The sequence below is a fragment of the Mycteria americana genome, chromosome 1, assembly GCF_035582795.1.
Source record: "Mycteria americana isolate JAX WOST 10 ecotype Jacksonville Zoo and Gardens chromosome 1, USCA_MyAme_1.0, whole genome shotgun sequence".
Taxonomy (NCBI): Eukaryota; Metazoa; Chordata; class Aves; order Ciconiiformes; family Ciconiidae; genus Mycteria; species Mycteria americana.
Window position 1 is genome coordinate 221016822 of NC_134365.1, and position 18519 is coordinate 221035340.

Below are 18519 nucleotides of genomic sequence, written 5' to 3' on the forward strand. Positions count from 1 at the left end.
CTCGCTGCCCCAAGGACTGAGATGCTTTCGGGGAAGACAGAAGGGCATACGGCTCTTTCAAGCAAATGGAAATGTTTTTACCTGTCAGAACCTGAGCTCGGGCCCGAAGCATTTTGCTTCTTCTCCAGGCAGGAGTATCAACAGCGACTGCACCGGATCAAGGAGCCGCATTCTTTACCCTGCTTCAAGCGCTAACGATGTTATCAACTGCTCCCAACAAACTTGGGAGCCTAAACAAACTGACGGATAAGTGAGGGAAGAACCAGCTCTTGCCACGCTGCTAAAGATATTTGTCATTTTAGATCTGTCTGTGTTGCTGTTAGGAAGCAAGTTTTGCTAAAAATGCAGTTTAAAGGCAGCTTCCATCTCCCTGAATACGCAGAGGACGTTTACAGTTCAATACTCCAAAGTCCTCCACAACCACCGTCACCTCTCGAGGTGCATAGCTGCGTCCCCAGATGTCTCATTTTCTACATTTAAGCCATTCGGACACATGCATAGGATTTCTTCTAGGGTATAAACGCACTACCAAATTTTTCCCAATAGTTTTAATTCAAATAAATAAGTACATAAAGCCCAACCAAAAACAAAAGCATGGCAGAGGGAGTCCCCCTCTCTCAAGGTTGTCTAAGACCTGTTACAACAGCTTCCTAATCCTGCCTCCAGTCCTCCCAACTCCCTTCACCACTCTAATTAAACCCACACAATTCTGGAAATTCTGTTTCCGTTACCCTTTCCTGAAGACAACTGGACAAATGGCCAAGCAGCAGGTCTCAGTTTGGGTTTTTGCAGGAAAGGAAAGAGTAAATACCTATTTTAAGGTTTCTTGGAGAGCGTATTTTGAACAGATATAACACTTCCGAAAGGACATGCAACTACCCCACTCCTAACTCTCATAATCTTACCTCATCACTCAAAATATTCTTTTACCTTTTTCCCTAGAGAAAAAAGCTCGAGATATAGGATGAATTGATTCAATGACACACACACACACACACAAAAAAAAAAAAAAACCAAAGAAAATAGAGAACAAGGAGCTCCTTGAACATTGGTTTCCCATGGAGTTGGTTCTCACGTGGATTGAGTTTGGTCAAGTGGAAACTCAAGACAAAGCTTCTCCCATGATAGGGCATTTATCAGATCACTGAAGATTTTCTGGCACCTTGTGTGTGAATTCATGTTGCCGCTTTACTCACTTACAAAAAGTCTTCTTCCTTTAACTTGCAGTATTTTCCTGAGACCTAGAAGAATTTAATCATCTCCGAGACTTCTCCTTCCTTTACCAGACTTCCAAAGTTTGCAGAATGGAAATGCTCACACAGAGAGCATAAAGCAAAAGCCCGACTTCTCTAGGATATCAAGTTTTGAAAAGAAATGGTTAAATCCTAATTATTGTTTTACATCTAACTCCCGATTCTAAATGAATCTAGAACTAAGGTCCCTGCAGAATTGCTCTGCCTTCCCTACCACCTAGCTCTGTAATAGAGTTGAAGAAATTAGGTTAGCAATGTTTACAAGGCTCATGAAAATAAAAGCATCTTCCTGCCAAGACTCAGCCCTAGGACCTCCCTGCTGTTCTTCTGCCCACGTCCTCTACCTGCCCTGCCTGCACAGTCCTCTTCTGACTTCCCCCGTTCCCCCCGTCCCTGTTAAAGGCTGGCTTTTCCCCAAACTCAAATAAATAAGCCCAAATTCCTAGTTCCCCTCTTCTACTCTAGATTACGAGCTTCCCAGGAAAGGGGAAATTTCTCCTGGACTGCCCCCCTAGCATATCACGTGCCTTCTCTTACACTAATAATCATGAGCAAACTTAATATCTGAAGCAGAAGCATATGCTTTAAACTCTTTCCGAAAAGCAAATATTGCAGAGATGACAAATTATCATTGAAGTTTAACTGAGCAGGCAAGGAGCAATCATTTTTATTACAAAACTCAGCCTGCCTCATGAAAAGTCAGTCTTCAGATATTACTAATTTTCTCTTTTGCCATTATTTGATAGCGAAGAAGGAAGGACCCATTAGAAATTGTTTACATAATGAAAGAAAAAGCCCGAGCACGAGGGAACGATGATGATAATGAGCGAGGGGATGATACTCAGCAGGCAAGTGCCTGCAGAAATCCTTCAGGAACGAAGACTAATTTGGTGGTGAAGCAGCACATGCACTTGCCAGCACTAACACAGGTACGTACTTGGGCAGGCCACGCTTCTTATTTTAATTGCAACATCCTCTTCTGAAAATGCTTCTTTTTGCATCCATCTCTGAGCAAACAAAAATCCCACCCCAGCACAAGCGGAAGCTTTAGTAGCAGCTCTCATCATCAGTCTCACCAAGAGGTGCAAACCATCGTCCTGCTGCAGAGGACACGGCAACGCAGAGCTTCCGGGGACCCGCATGCATCCTCTGTTTTGTCATATTATCTCCACAAAGAACCTGGAAACCCACGATGTAGTACTGGGTACCCAAAATTTGAGGCTTGGTTAAATGTTCAGCGATGTAACGAATTGTACAGCTGTCTGATTTTTAAATTACGACTTGTGGAAAAAAAAGAAAAAAGAAAGATAAACAACCCTAATTTGTCATTTAACAAATAATAGAGGTTTATTTCTAACCCCAACCCTTTATTGGACCAGGCAGAATGATAATCACAATTCTTTGCAACAGCTCTCTATTTTCATTTCCATTTCCAGTCATAAATGGATTCAAGCAAGGACTCTGAACAAGAGGAAGATGACAAAAAAATCCCCAAACCCACCCTAGCATTGCCTTACAACGTTGCTAAAATGCCAAAAACCAGAGGTCCCTTTCCACCTTCACTTATCGAAACTCAAGTTATTTAAAACAGAATGGAATTTTCCATAGGGTTGGAAAAAGGCAGCACCCTGACAGCAAAGCGTGGGCACGCGCTAGTCCATAGCCCGGCAGCTTTCAGCCATGGGGCCAGAGGTAGCACGTGGACATGTTTTGAACGATACACCATGGGTTTAGGAGCCGAGCACGAGGGTATCTGGAGAGAGATGACAGCTCTCGCTGTGTCCTAACCCCAGCAGAAGCCAGGAGGCTCTCTCCAGCAGAACCCATGATACCCTTTAGTAAAGCCATCATTAACATCGCCATCATTAACATCTACCTGCAGAGAAGGTCTCCAGTTGCTATTGGGTTTCTCCTGACACAATTAATGGTGGGAGGAAGGAAAAGCATACGCTATTATGCTTTCAAAGCTGCCAAACCTTGAACTGGCCTCCAGAGAACGGCAGACAACTTCGCAGCGCAAACATCTTTTAAAATACAAATTACAATAGAAGACATCAGTGTGTCATTATACACCTATAAAATATTCAGGAAACCAAAGAAGGCTTTTTGTTAAGTCGAGGAGCTTCAGATGTATTCCACCATTCTCCCTCATCTAAGGACTCAAAATTTTCTGGATCAGAGGATATTTGCATGCTTAAAAAACATTTCTACAGCGGGTCACCGCTAGCAACATCACACATGCCCACGGCCAACTGTTCTAATAAATACATGCAGTCATAGAAAGGAAATGAAGGCAGTATTGGAGGTAGCACACTGGGCAACTGTTGGCTCTTTAATCTTGTTTAAAAACAAGTTGGTTTAAACAAAACTTGGTTTAAAAACAAGTATTAGCAAGTTGGGATGGAAACACAGTCCAACATTCTTTTTATAGAGCAGTTAACGTGATAATATCTAAGACAGAAGGAAACTTTATACGGACAGAGGGAAATCTTAATTCACAAACAAACCAGAGGCAATTATCAGAATTATACCAGTGGTAGTCTTTTTTTGCAGTCAAGCATAATTATGGAAGTTCTATTAAAAAAAAAAAAAAAGACGACTTGGCCTACAATTTGCATTTCAATTAATTTTCAAACTTTTGTGTGGAGAATAGATGGCTAGAATTGGGTACTACAGAAACTACCATATACTGAAATACGCTCATAAACGTGATAATGTAGGAATTCCAAGTATAAAACCAGGCAATGCTGCAAGGTCTGGGGTTTTTTTGCCTATTAGCCTGTAGGAAATGGGTGAAGATGTAGTGGAAAACAAAAAAAAACATCGGTGCTACCTGCGACGCAGTTTCCAAAACTTCCGTTACGTCCACGTGCTGGTGAAGTACTGCACAAGGGGCAAATCCAAGGCTCTTGAGAATATATCCTTTCTGAGGTTTACCAAGGGTGCCCACAGCTTACACCAAATCCCCTGGATATTGTTACTGCAAATCTAACAATACCACGTTATCGCACCCACGTGTTCAAAAGAACGTTGCTCTATTAAAATATACGTAAAGTTCTGGCAATTGCTGTACAACTTTATTGCTTATAATTGTATGGGGCTCTTGCTCTTCAAGCCCAATCACTGTATTTCACACTAAACTCTAATTATACAATCTAGTATGAAAAAGCCAGAGATACGGACCCTTTAACAAGCTTAGGCAAAAATCAAAGGCCCACAAAGGGCTAAATCAAAAGCTGGCTCACACCAACTCTATTCTTTGTGCAGTCAACCAAGACTAATTAATGCTTTTAATGTCAGTTTACCCCTTTTGGCACTATAAATCAGAACGCGCGGCTTTTATGACTTAACAAAAGAATCTGTGAAAGGTGTAGCTTCTTAACCAAACTCACAAATTCAAATGCACTTAATCAGAAACAGGTATATTTAGCAGCATTGTACTCGATGAGCAGAATTATCTGCAGGCTGTACACAGAGAACATTCATTTATCAATACAAACAAGGCTGGCACACCGGGAAGAGGTGGTAAATTATACATCTGAAAGAAAGGCCGTTGCTTCCAGCATGGCTTTTGTGAGAGCAGAAACGCGGAGCAAACACTGCGGGAAGGCGCTACAGAAAGGCGTAGGGAACGTACTGGATGTTTCCCTGTAATCTCATCTCAGCCACAGGGACTGCAAGAACGGAGCGTGCTATTGCACTTCTTCGGCAGGAAGAGAAAATCGGTCCTCGAGTAGATCTCCTACCGTCACCCATTTGGCGAGGCCCTTCCGCAGCTTCTCTGTAGCGTGCTGCCCTCCTTTCGATGCATCGTTTGAAGAGTTCTCATTAGGGTTTTGTTTCTTCCCCTCATCAGGAAACACAGATCTCCATTTTTGTGTTGTTTCTGAAATCCATTTTGCTCTCCATTGCAGCGGCCAATTGGGATTTTCACTTTGCAAGTCTGCTGGACATCAGTCTGGCCTCTAAGAGAAGCAGCTATCACAGGGCTACAAAAAGATGCCCACATGGTAAACCTCAGTCCAAACAGAAGTTAAGGCCACAAAGCTTTCAAGATACAGACGTATTTTTTTTTTAGGAAGAGAGGTAGATACGACTCACATCCTAGACTCAGAGAAAGAAAAGCAACTCCAACTGTGTCTTTCTGGCTGAGTAGAGAGACAAAAAGTATTTTGGTGCGCTCTCCGCATACCACAGGGCAATATCTACAGCACACTTCAATATGGACATAAACTCAGAGATCCTAAGTAGAAAATCAGTCCAGAGCATCTTGAAAAGTCTGGTTGGATTCCCTTTCTTCCCTCAAGAAAAGTCTTGAAAAGCAAAGATCCTCTCTGCTACGTATGTCCATAAATCTGATTAAAACCTTCTTTTGTTTTTAAATCAGTTTTTGACAGTTGATTTTTTTTTTCCTTGTTATGGGAAATGTCATCTTCCTAACGAAGTCTCACCCCTCTAACAACTACTGTATATCAGCAATATTGAGCCATAAAGAATCATGAAGCCGCTTTGTCAATAAAATAATTCCTCCGCGCCCCAAACTAATCATCGTGGGACGTTCAGGCTGACGTTCCTATCCTGGCACTCGATTCCAACGCATCCCTGAGGCACAGCATCCATCACGCACCAGCGACAGGCAAAGGCCACCGTGGGTTTCATCTGGAGAGCTGCGGTGGGTATGGGAAGGGACACAGCCCAGCTCGGGGACCCGCGGTCACAGTTCGTGTGTGCGTGATTAGCCGGTGACTCCAACCGCCACGAAATACTGAGGCAAAAACATTAAAAGAGGATTTTTTTTAAGGGAGTAGACCTGACTAAGAGAAGCATTTGCATGAATGTTACTTCGGATGAAATGCTGGGTCATTAATCTTTATAAATTCATCACCTTAGGCAGGGAAGAAGTTTCCCTATGTGATACGTTACAGCATATTTAGGTACATCACGGAGGGGGTTTCCTTTCACTGATACATCCAGCATTACAGCAGCGTTCACAAAGGAACAAAAATCTTCTCAGGAAGTGAAAATTCCCATGAAGCAAGGATGGGCAAAGTAATTACAGATCCCAAAGCCTTCCAAACCCCGTAATATTTGTGACTGGCATGGGAGAGAGGGAAGAAAGGGAATCCAACCAAAATCCAACACCTTGTGGGACTTGGAACAGTCTCAGCTGAGGTACGTTTAAGAGAGCCTTGCTGCTCCATGACTCTTAGAAGGAGATACAGCTTAAGAGAAAGAAGAGTACCTCCATTCTCCACTATGGACCATTCTCCACTTTCCTGCTTCTTCCAATACAGCAAGAGGTTTCTGGGCAAAACCAGAAGCAACAGGAGCAGAAGAAACACATTGGAGGGTTCTGCTCTCGAGGCAGCTCTTCGCGCTGTAAGAGCATCCTTCGGAAATGCCCAAGCACGTCACACACTCAGCACAGATTCGGTGATGTGGTATGGTGGAAAACACCGCTCCCCTGACCTGCCCTCACAACCAAACCCATACACCCCACAGACAACAGCAAGCTTTTTCTTCCCTCAAGCCCACCAGCTGAATCAGGAAACCAGCAACCTCAAGCTAAGAGTCTCCCCCGTCCTCTCGCCAGCTACTAGCGTCAGCTCTTAACATGTAAGACTGAAATATCTCCAAATTAAAGAGCTCTGGAGCGACAGGCAATATTCCCGAGCCCCAGTTTATGCCCCATCTACTTACAGACTACTGCAGTGTAGATATAGTCACACCAAGTCGGGCGGATGAGCAGTGTGCTCCTGACTCAGAGACATGTTCATAGACACAGCTGTGTCATGGAGCACAGGGAAATAAATAAACATGCTAAAAACCCACAGCCTGTCCGGACTAGATAAAAGGCTACATTTTAAAACATTGTTAATGTTCTAATATGATGTATTTCCCTCCTCTAGGTTTAGAGATTGGATATTAGGAAAAATTTCTTTACCGAAAGGGTGGTCAAGCATTGGAACAGGCTGCCCAGAGAGGTGGTGGAGTCACCATCCCTGGAGGAGTGCAAAAAAAGTGCAGATGTGGCACTTCGGGAATGGTTTAGTAGGCATGGAGGTGTTGGATTGACGGTTCGACTAGATGATCCTAGAGGTCTTTTCCAACCTTAATAATTCTGTGATTCTAAACATGACCCAAAGGACAGAAGGGAACATGAACCACTGTCCTTGGAGTCTAATGATGGTGATACCACCAGGAACAAGGGACAGGGATCTCCTTTCACTCTTAAATAATCATATGATGTCTCGTAGGATCCTGGGACCTACACAGAATCACAGTATGGTTTGGGTTGGAAGGGACCTTCAAAGACCATCTAGTCCAACCCGCCTGCCATGGGCAGGGACACCTTCCACTAGATCAGGTTGCTCAAAGCCCCGTCCAACCTGGCCTTGAACACTTCCAATGATGGGGCATCCACAAGTCCTCTGGGCAACCTGCTCCAGTGTCTCACCACCCTCATCCTAAAGAATTTCTTCCTTTTGTCCAATCTAAACCTACCCTCCTTCAGTTTAAAACCATTGCTCCTTGTCCTGTCACTACAGGTCTTGGTGAAAAGTCTCTCTCTGTCTTTCTTAGAGCCACCTTTATATATTGAAAGGCCACAACAAGGTATCCCCGGAGCCTTCTCTTCTCCAGGCTGAACAACCCCAACTCTCTCAGCCTTTCCTCACAGCAGAGGAGTTCCAGCTCTCTCACCATTTTTGTGGCCTCCTCTGGACCCACTCCAACAGGTCCATGTCTCTCTTGTACTGGAGACCCCAGAGCTGGATGCGGTACATAACTTGGCTTGACAGAAATCACCTTCCATATTATATGTTCTCTGAAAGGAAATTTATTCTCCACAACAGAGCTGGCAATTCAAGAAAACTTAAGATCTGTGAACAAAGAATTTGCTTATGCAGTAGAAAAGAAAATCGCTAAGTGAGGTGGTCATGCCCCAACAGCAGAGAAGTATCCATCACCTGCTGGCAAGGTGCTTCATCTCTGGATTTGGTGCGTTCCCAGCCCAACGAAGACCATCAAATGGACCCCACCAAACTGGCATAAATGGTCAGGAGACTAAAGATCAGAAATTTTCCATATGAGTTCAGAAACATTGAGGTGAATGGAGCAAATATATAAAGTCCAGGCCCAGTTAACCACACGCCAAATTCCACTGGCACCCACTGTATAAAAACCAGCCTAACGTAAAAGCACATTTCATAATATTTACATCAAACCAAACCATTACACACATAAGAGAGGTATTTTTAGATACACATGGATTTTACACACACAGTGATTAACTATTTAATTGCTGACATTCCACTGAGGATTTGGGGGAGTAGGGTGCTTCCCGAGCAGGAAATAACCTAACCTAAGTAAACTAAGTTAAGAAGTCAGGCATACGCACATTCAAGAGTTTAACTCAATTTCTTCCACCTTTTGATTTCTGAACACTGTTTACCATCATGAGTCTAAAAGGGAGAGGTTCAATCCAAGATAAAGACACCTGAAAAGTAAATGTCTGAAGTGGCTGGTGGAGACCCCAAGCAGGGCAGTCACTGGAGATCCCAAGCCTGGAGAGCAACTCCCATCAGCTTGAAGAGGACAACCAGCAGCTAGTCAGGCAAATCTCCCTAAGCTCCATCAATTCCACTCTTGGGATCTCCAGGGACCAGGCTGGGACCTCAGACACCCAGCACACACAAAGCTTAAACTAAGTTTCTTAATCTAGAGCTGAATTGGACCAGGAGCCCCTTGGACCTGAAGCTCTCTCCCTCATGCAAAGCCAACACTTAACAACGTATTCTCATTTGAAAAAACATCTGGTCTGCCAGATCTTCCATCAATGCCAGCCCCACTTCTCCAGTCTGAGCAACTCAGCCTCCACCTCTCCCTACCTCACAACCCATCAAATGCACACCCTTGGTTTGCCCCTCTCCCTTCTGCTGCCCTGGACCTCTGTTTCTCAGGCCCAGAAAAAGCAGAATAGCCCCAACTGTTACTTCAACGTGGAGATACGGGGAGCAGTGGGCAGAAAATGGGGACAGGAGCAGCATAAAGGTCCCTTTTTTTTTTTTCCTTTATCCTTTTTTCTAGCATGCATTCAACAAAAAGGGGAAGACGGAGATGGAAAGGGGGCCATCACTGTTGCTTCAAGATTGGCACAAGCAAGGACGAACAAAGCTTTTCTGAAATGCTTGGCACTTGTCCCATCCCACCTAAGACAGGTTGGGTTGCTGAGGGTGGGATGAGGAAGAAACAACAGCCTGGTTTTGTCCGTACCCAAAGAGCAGGGATGTTAATCAGGGCAGGTTTTTCCCCAAGCAGGGCTGGAGCGCTTCTGCGTGCTAAAATATTGGGAGGATGAGGGTCACAGCACGCCTAAATGTTCGATCCCGGTGCAGCGCAGCGGATCCAAGAGCAGAGAGCATCCGTCAGCACTGTTGTTGTCTGTCTGCATCTGGTTTTCAGCAAATCTGACTTGAGTGGGAGCAGAACACTCAGTGGGTATCCTGGCAGCTGACATTTAAAGTTCATGTTACTAAGCAAGCAGCAAAACATATAAAAGGGGGAAAAAAAAAAAAAAAAAAAAAGAGTCAACTCTGTTTTTTCCATACTCCTGCACAAGAACAGCTGGATTGGGTCAGACTGACGCTTCGGCTGTCCCGGCGTCTTCTCTGCCGCAACAACCAAGTGTGAATACCTAGGGGAAAATTTAAACCCAGGGCAGGCACACAGTGACATTTGCCCAGCGTACTTTCCAGCCCATAACTGTGTGCAGCACCGGGATTTCCTGAAGTGGTACGTGCGTATTTAATAGCTAGCTGTATATCATGTTATAACGCTATTATAACAGATGTGATTTTCTTTATATATAAATGCCTAGAGGGGCTTGACCTGCTCAGGTCTCATAATGCTAGGCACCATATCCAAAAATAAATAGTTAAAATAGAACCTGCTCCAACCAATTTACAGACCACGTTACGCTGCAAAGTTTACAGTTTAAAAAATTGTTTCTAGCTTTCTTTTATTAAAGGCTGCAACATAAACTATGAGAAAATAATTTGCCCATCTACAGGCAAATGACAGAAGTTTATACCAGGAATCATGCCTTTGCCAACCCAGTGATTTTGACCCAGCTAGCGCACACAAGCAGTACTCTTTGCCTTCTTCCTAATATAAAACAAAAATAAATTATTTACGAAGAAGATATTAAGAACTAATAAACACTAAAAAGCCCCTAACTCTCACAATTCTTTATAGGAGCACCGCATACCTACTGTGTGTTCTACTCCAGCCTGCTGACTACCTTAGGTTTATTAACTTCATAAATCAACACAATAAAATACGCTAGACATACAGCATTGCTGGAGCTTCAGCTTATGCATTTCTTGACCCAGAAATTACTTGCTTGGTTTAAAATGTAATGCGATTCTGTACCAAAGTCCATTTAATATAAACAAGGGTCCAACCCATACCAAACGCCAACACTTTTTAATCAACACTTGCAATCTCCGTGGCATCCAAAGCTTTTCTGTCTGGGGAGGGAGCAGGGAAAAAGGTGTTTGGAGGAGTATCTAAATTCAAGCGCTACAATTGAAGGGCACACATAAAACATGAATTGATACCTCTTGGATACGAGCTTCCTTCGGATGGAGATAATCCGGAGAGCAGTCTGCCTACGGCTGCAGGGCAGTGAGTCTTCACAGCATTCCACAGCTCTGCAGCAGCAACGGACAGAGAGAAAGAGAGAGACCCGTGAGGCTCCGCGGGCAAACCTGTCGGACAGAAAACACGGCTCTTTCTAGCAAAGAGTGGTCTTTATCTCCACCGGAGCAAAAGGAGGAACGGCTACATGTAATTAATGCAGTCAAAAAAGGAGGAGCGATGGAGATGCGGGGTACGAGGAGGAGAGGGAAGGGATACGGGAGCTGGCTACAAGACCAGCAGTTGCAAAAAAGACGGCATGATGTGAATGGTCTGCAACTCACGTTTCCGACCTGCTGTCGTTAAACAGATAGATATGCATATTTACTGCACCTCTCCCACAAATAAGAGGGAGTAAGTATGTATATTTACTGCACCTCTCCCTCAATTTTCTTCCCCCTAAAAATACCAAGGATACATTTGTCCCTCACCATACGTATAGAGAAAAAGACAGCAGAAATTCAACATCTGCGCCTTCAAATCAAGACATGAAATCTTTCTGCAGCTCTACGCTACAGCTCAATGATTTTGGGCGCAATACTCACGTGGCGCGTCTTGCACAAAGTCTACATCAACTATGCTTTGCCTACGCTCTGTTGAAGAATTGCATAGAAACTAGAAACAAACAGCATCAGAAGCAGATGAAATCAGAACTGGGGTCTTCTCAGCTTTCAAAAGGGAGAAAACAAAGTTCAAGCTTTCATTTAAATACTTGTTAACCAGCTATTTGTCGGGATTTGGGACTAAACAGGTTTTAGCCAAAGTTTTACACGTTACTCCTACACCCTCCCTTCCGAGCTGACACAAAAGCTCAGAGAACTGAAAACGAAATACCTCAAAATAAAGTACAGCACAAAAAAAAGCTCTCAAGCAGCTCCACATGCTTTATGCATTACACAGAGGAACAGAAAACCTACTGTTCACAAACCAGGACCAGTGCTCCTTATAACAGTTGTTTATTTTAATCAACCCAGCACCAAAAGGTTTACATTAAATATTTTTTCATTGCTTCTAACCACTGATCCAGTATTAGTTTACATTCACTCAAAAAACACTCACGGGGAGAAAACAGGACGCAGAAAACGTCGAATCCAGTAAAACAACTGAGAGTTTCTCTGGGAGCGCGATCCATCCCACCTTTCTCCGCAGCATTACATCGAGAGGCCCTTCAAGCCCAGCAAATGAAACAGCACGAAAAAACCCAGCATGAAGAAGATAAATCTGCATTTTTACTGAAGTTCCTGCAATCGCCTACGACAGGAAACCACCACCATACCATCCGAGATGGCATCCTTGGAGAGAAGTCAAAACCCACCCTGCTGATGCTCAAACGTCCAGATATTCCCAGTACTGTTGCTACCAAGAGCGTGAGCGCGCCGAGGGAAACGGCTCAGTCGTATTTCCACCTGTTGTACGGGTGCTTGGCTTCTGTATTGCCACCTTATAATAAGCATATTCATTGCTTGGAATTTAATCCTGGTTTTAGGCTTTTCGACTTGCCTTTATGGTCCCCCAGTTCAAAGACATGACTCTAAAATATATAAGCAAACATCTTTAGGAGAGAGAGGAAAGCGTAAGTGAATTCCAGCAGAAACGACGACTTGACAAATCTCATCACATCAAGCTCTGCAGTGGCAAATTAATCTCTCTTTGAGCACATTCTGTACTCAAAGTAGCCTCAGTGCTTCGGGAGGTACCAAATATAACACAGCCCCGTTTTAACTTCCTTCCAGGAATACACACAGTCATTTATCAAGAAGACGTGGGCTGCAGTTTCAGTTCCAACAGCTTCAGTAACATTTTGTAAAATTAAACAAATGACTCCTTTTGTGGCAAGAAAGAAGCAGAAAATAACCTGGGTCCAAGCAAATGGGGGAGAAAACCACCTCCCCCAAGTCCTCCTCCGCCCTTCAGCAACTTGCCTTGCCAGCTACACCAGGCTCAGCATCAACCATGGGATCAACTTCTTTCCACCGCTTTTACACCTCAAATCTCGATGCCTTTGCCATTCCTATTTCATTTAGCACAGCCGGTTTGATAGCTAAATTTGCTTCAAGTCCAAGGTTTGAAACATTTTTACGTCTTTACACTTGAGCGCGGCCAAGGAAGTCAATAAGCTCTGCTTAGCAAATACTAAAGGTTCCCCGTACGCGTCCAACACCGCTGCGTGTGCTGAATACATGAGGGTTTCCAGGCACCACCTCGATTTAGCAGGAGGACAGTATTACAGCAACCTTTAATGCTGGGGGATTATCAGAAAGTTCACCTTTTTGTTCATTTCTAGCTGCTAAAGAGACAGAAGTACTGTACCCACCTCCCATTAACCTCGTCGGTGGGATCTTTCTTTAGCTGCAACAGCATCAATACCTTCTTGTATTGTGCTGCCACACAGACACTCAGTAGAATCACCCTTTTGGGGGGGTTTTTTTGGTCCTTTTTCTGTTTTTTTCTTGACCAGAAGTCAAAACGATTAGGTTCATAATAACTGGATGCTGCTACTGCAGAGAGAAGCTGTGACGAGCTGCCCGGAGATGGAGGCTATCCATCTGCCGACACACACCCATCACTGCCCTCAGCCACCATCCAAAAACCAGTCGTAAATGGTCAGAATTTAAGAGAAATCATTTAAACGAGTGCTAACACAAAAGAAATCTAGTTTCACGTGGATCTTTCACTTAACTGGAGTGTGTGAGAAGGCGCGAGACGTCAGCGTAACCGAAGCTGCGTCGGATTCCTCACCATCCTCTCTTGCTTCGTGCTGTACCCCCATCTCCTACCCCTCTTCAGCTGGAGTCCTAGACTGCCAGGTTCTCTAACCACAGCGATGCCATAGACACGCAAAATTTAGACATATTTGCCCAAATGCAGTCAGTCCCAATCAAGGCCTTCCGAGTAGTACGAAGGCGTTCGTTAGAGAATGAGAAGAACAAATTTTAAAGAGGGAAAGCGTGACACGCGAGGAGGTATTAATTTGGAAAATTTAGGGAAATAGCATAATATTGGGAAGTTCTGCCGGCACGGCCTCGTTCATCAAGAGTGTGAGCTGGGATTAACCCCACGATGGCATCAAAGCCCCCCGTGCAGCGTGCCGGTGCAGCTCTACCAGCAAACCTCGCTCCTCTGAAACCGGAGGGAGAGGAGCAGGAGCTGGAGAAACCTCAGCCTCTTGCAGAAAACTGAATAAATCTGCCAAAGTCACCTCCACGCAGGACAGGAGCGGGTAGAAAGGGAAGAGAAAAACTTGCCTCTCTGTAGATAAACAACAAAAAAAAGCAAGCAAAGGGAATAAACTCATTTTAGTGCTGAAGACCAGCAGGCATCCAACGTATCTAGGGTGGACGTTTAAATTGTAACGAGGCATTTTTAATTACCCATGTAAAAATGCTGGGCAACGTGTTAAAAATCCTTCAGTACACACCTGAAGAAACTATGTGCCACTCCCTGAAGAGCTAGCTGGAGCTTTCACCTGAAGCATCTAGGAATCAAAAGAAGCAGTTATCCAGCACACGAGTCCTTATCAAGGAAATATTATTACTGCTTCCTTGGGGAAGAGCATTAGGGAAGAAGGCGGCTCTCTTCATCGGTGTTAATATTCTTTTTTTCCTGGTTGTCTCCAGGTCTAAACCGGGCTTATTGCTCCACCTATTAAAAGAACTAAGAGAGAAAAGGGAGGAGAAGCAAAGACTTCAAGAATAAAGAAGAAACAAGCCTGCCTTCCCCAAAAAAGGCAGGTTGCCTTGTCCCACTCCCGCCACCCCGACAGTCTCTTGCAGGCTCGGTTTCAGAGCTGACGGAGGTATCGCCATCATCCCTTGGTACCATGGGAAGCCAAATGCTGATCTCACACCGGCAAGCTCAGGCAAGGCAAACACGGATGGAAAGCTGGAATCCACCTCCTTTAGCAAAGGTAGAGCACCAGCTCCCCCGGTTATTGAGCTGACAACGTTACCATAGGTAGGACTGCCTGAAAAAATTACACAGGTTTGTCCTGAAATGAAATATGGAAAGAAGAAAAGGAGGAATATTTACTAGCTAGAAAAGTCTTTCATGCTTGGCAAGTATTATTGCTCTTTTTATTTTAAAGTTATGATCTGGATATTAGAGGGTCTGGAAGAGATGCTGGAACCATCCTCATCCACTGACCCACCAGGCACCCCCCTCTACGGGCAGGGGCACTGCCAGCCACGAACAGCTGAGATGTATGAAGAAGGCACTTTGACCAGCTGGGACCTATGAAGAAGGCACTTTGACCAGCTGGGACCTATGAAGAAGGTACTTGGATGCCTTATTGAGTTTGGGAGGTGCTTGTTTCTTGGTGGTGAGGGGTTTGTCCTGTTTGGGTTTTTTAGAGATACAGGATGTTGCTAAACCTTCTCTCTTCAGTCCTCACAGATTTTTGCCTTCTTTGCTTGTACACCAGATTTTTGCAACTGCAAGTGGATAAACCATCTCGGTTGAGAGTCAAGACTCTTCCAGCTCCCGCTTACTACGTTTGACTTCCTACCAATCCCTGTCAACTCCTATTCTAGAGCCAAAGTTGCCCCAACTTGCTGAATAAATTCACTAATTCCCATAGAATACATTTTGCACAAGTTTCTCATTAACTTCTAATTTCCTAATTATTAGGTGACGTGCTCTAGCTTTTAAAGCAATTTACCTCTATCAAGTTGAGCAAAGAAACCTAACAGGGTTCCTGCAGCCTACTCCATAATGAAGTCCTCCCTCCCCTCCCACTTTCTTCTTGGTGTTAAAAAGTTTAAATCCCTTAACATTTCCTTGTAAGATTACTACAGCTACTTAGTAAGAAAACTTGTTCCCTAATATCTTCATCAACTACATGTGATATTTCAAGCAGCGAAACAATATTTTTCATTTTAATTCTATCCTCCCCTCCCTATGACCAAAATTTAGTTTGCTGCTTTTGTTTTAGTACCGACACCATTATGACGATCTTATGACAATCATTCTTCTCTAATGATTCTCTCAATCGCTCTTCTCTTCCCCTTTTTTATCCATTACTTTTGTTCTTCTTTCTATAAAACTGGACTCCAGTGGTAGGAGCTGAGTACACGGATTATAAAATAGATTAAGAATTAATTAGAATGTGGTGATTAAAAAACCTGCCTTGGTAGATTGGAGATTGTTATGATAAAATAGTGTTAGCATAATTCATTTGAAAATACATTCCACAACTACTTATCAAACGAAGATAAAAACATTCACTAAGTGTCTGACATGCTGGAGAGTAAAAATACAGCATTCTCCACTGAGAAAATGACTTTATTCAGTTGGACAGCACTGCAAAACTTTCCTCATGAGCCAATTTTCCATCTCAAAAACCTTCCGTACCGCTTGAGTCCCTTGAATTGCATGGCCATCCATCAGGACATTCACCGAGACTGGGATTTTTGAAGGAAGAGAAAAACATTAGGAGCTAAAATCCAACTGGACAAGGTCTAATGATGCTTGACTGGAGCCAGGCACCTTCCTTTAAATCCTATTCCACAACGTTTTGTGTTTAACCCTGTGAGTATCCAAACCCAGCAAAATGGAAAGGGATTTTCTGGGCTCCAATAAATAAAATTAAATTGACTGAGATTAGAGAATAAACGTCCCTTGGGGCAGCAGAGAGGGCTGACATTGAGCTTGCGTAGCCTTGTACATCGGGCTTGTCCTTATACCAAACACGATTCTAATTCCAGCAGGAAAAATTCATCAAAAGTAGATGTTGAAGTTATTTACCTCCTGTTTTCATCAATTTTTCAGAACCGGTTCTTAAAGTATTGATTCTGGATTAGTTGTTCTCTCTTGTGTAATTTATATATTCTAAGACACTTAGAGGTTTCTAAGTCACAAATGACTTTGTAGGCAAAAGAAAACAATTTAATTATGTAAGATTAATGTTAATTGAAGGAAACAATTTACTGCATTACTGACAACACTCAACCTTCAAAAGGAAACATAGGAAAGCTTCAGTATTAAAAAAATATATGCAGCCACTGTCTTAAAAATAAAAGTAAACCTTACAGCAATAGCAGCCTCGTTTGACCTTTACCTCTATTTAAATAAAATAAAATCTGAGAAAAACATTCTAACACAAGCCTTCACAGCATTACAAAAGAGGGATTAATGGGAACATAGCAGACAATCTATTCAGACGTTAAGAAAAGCATTGACAGTGCTTCATTCTGAAAGTTAATTCAGACACCTTTACTCACACAGTGAATAATTAAAGGACTATAACTTAAAGGCAATTATAAAGGGTGTGGTATTGAGTTGGGAGCAAGGAGATACCATAGAAAGGATGCTACAGACATTTGTCATAGAGCCTAACGCATTTAGTAGCTACATTAAGGAAGAACAGGGCAAGATGTTAATGAATATACACAGATTATCCAGAATGGAGCCGAGTTCAGTTCTTCTCAGGGCACTATAAAAAAAAAAATCAAAACCAAACCCTGAGAAACCAGAGGTATTGGCAAAAAAAATATCAGATGAGATCCACCTGGAGCAATTGGAAGCCAAAACATCTGTGAAAATACCTGGCAGGAAATAAAGGCATGGAAAGAAATAATTTTGGAAGGCAGAAAACATGGCAGGAAACCGCAGGGACATTACTGGCTGGAAGCGCCTTCCCGTCTTTCCTCCCCTCAAAAATTGCCAGTTGTCTTTGTACCAACACGACTGCTACGGAGCTGTACAGCGAACCAGCTTAGTGAACTGATCTGGGTTAAAAATAACCTTTTTTTGCTGCTCACTGATCTGGTTCACCATATGGCCCCTCAGATAGTTGTACCAGCGCAGTTAAGGGAGCCCAGCAATGGGAACAGGCAGCAGAGGAGGAGCGAAACTCCCAAGAAAAATGCTTCACCGCGAAGGAAAAAATACAAGATGCAGCCAAGAGAATTTGCACTGAGTGAAAAGGACAGCACAAGCAGAAATTCACCCCTCGTCTCCCCAGACGCCGCAGCACGTTGGTGGTGCTCAGGAGAGAAGGACTACCAGGACTGCTTGCATCTCCTGAGCTTGCTCCTGCCAACAGCTGGGCAAGCAAAGACCCATCGCTGACACTTGTCCTGTCCAGCTGGTGGAAGCAGGTTGGGGATCACCAGCGATGACTTTGGCCAGTCTAGAGGGAAGAGAGAGATTTTGGAGGACAAGGGTAAAAAGGGACTGGGAGCAGCATGCTCCCCAGCCAGCACAGGAGCACGCACACATGCTTCACTAGCAACGTCACGGACATCCGTGAAAATTCAGCGTCAAGATACACAACAACTCAACATCTCAAGGCATGCAACGAGTTTCTAAAATACTCTGTAAACCCAGACTATTAAACATCATGCAGAGCAACCTTTTTTTTACATACAGTATATAAGTGTGAAATAGAGGTGTAAGAAAAGTGCGGAAGGAAAGTGGATTTGACAGATGGACCATGCGGTGGATAAGAAATTGGCTGGATGGTCACACTCAAAGAGTCAACGGGTCAATGTCCGAGTGGAGACCAGTGACGAGTGGCGTTCCTCAGAGGTTGGTATCGGGACCAGCGCTGTTCAACATCTTTGTCGGC

The 18519-nt window shown here is 43.7% G+C and overlaps 1 protein-coding gene across 8 annotated transcripts in view; it reads right to left on the minus strand.

The window, feature by feature from the left end:
* Positions 1–18519, minus strand: part of FAM168A (family with sequence similarity 168 member A) — a 209155-nt gene that overhangs the window by 143847 nt on the left and 46789 nt on the right. For 5 of the 8 annotated variants that reach the window (XR_012773866.1, XM_075491332.1, XM_075491327.1 and 2 more), the window contains exon 2: positions 10874–10966. The exons of 2 other annotated variants lie outside the window; for them this stretch is intronic. The gene's annotated coding sequence lies outside the window, so the exon portion shown is untranslated. Of the gene's footprint in view, positions 1–10873; positions 11017–18519 lie in introns of those variants that run through there. One more of the 8 variants, XM_075491328.1, reaches the window with a different exon arrangement.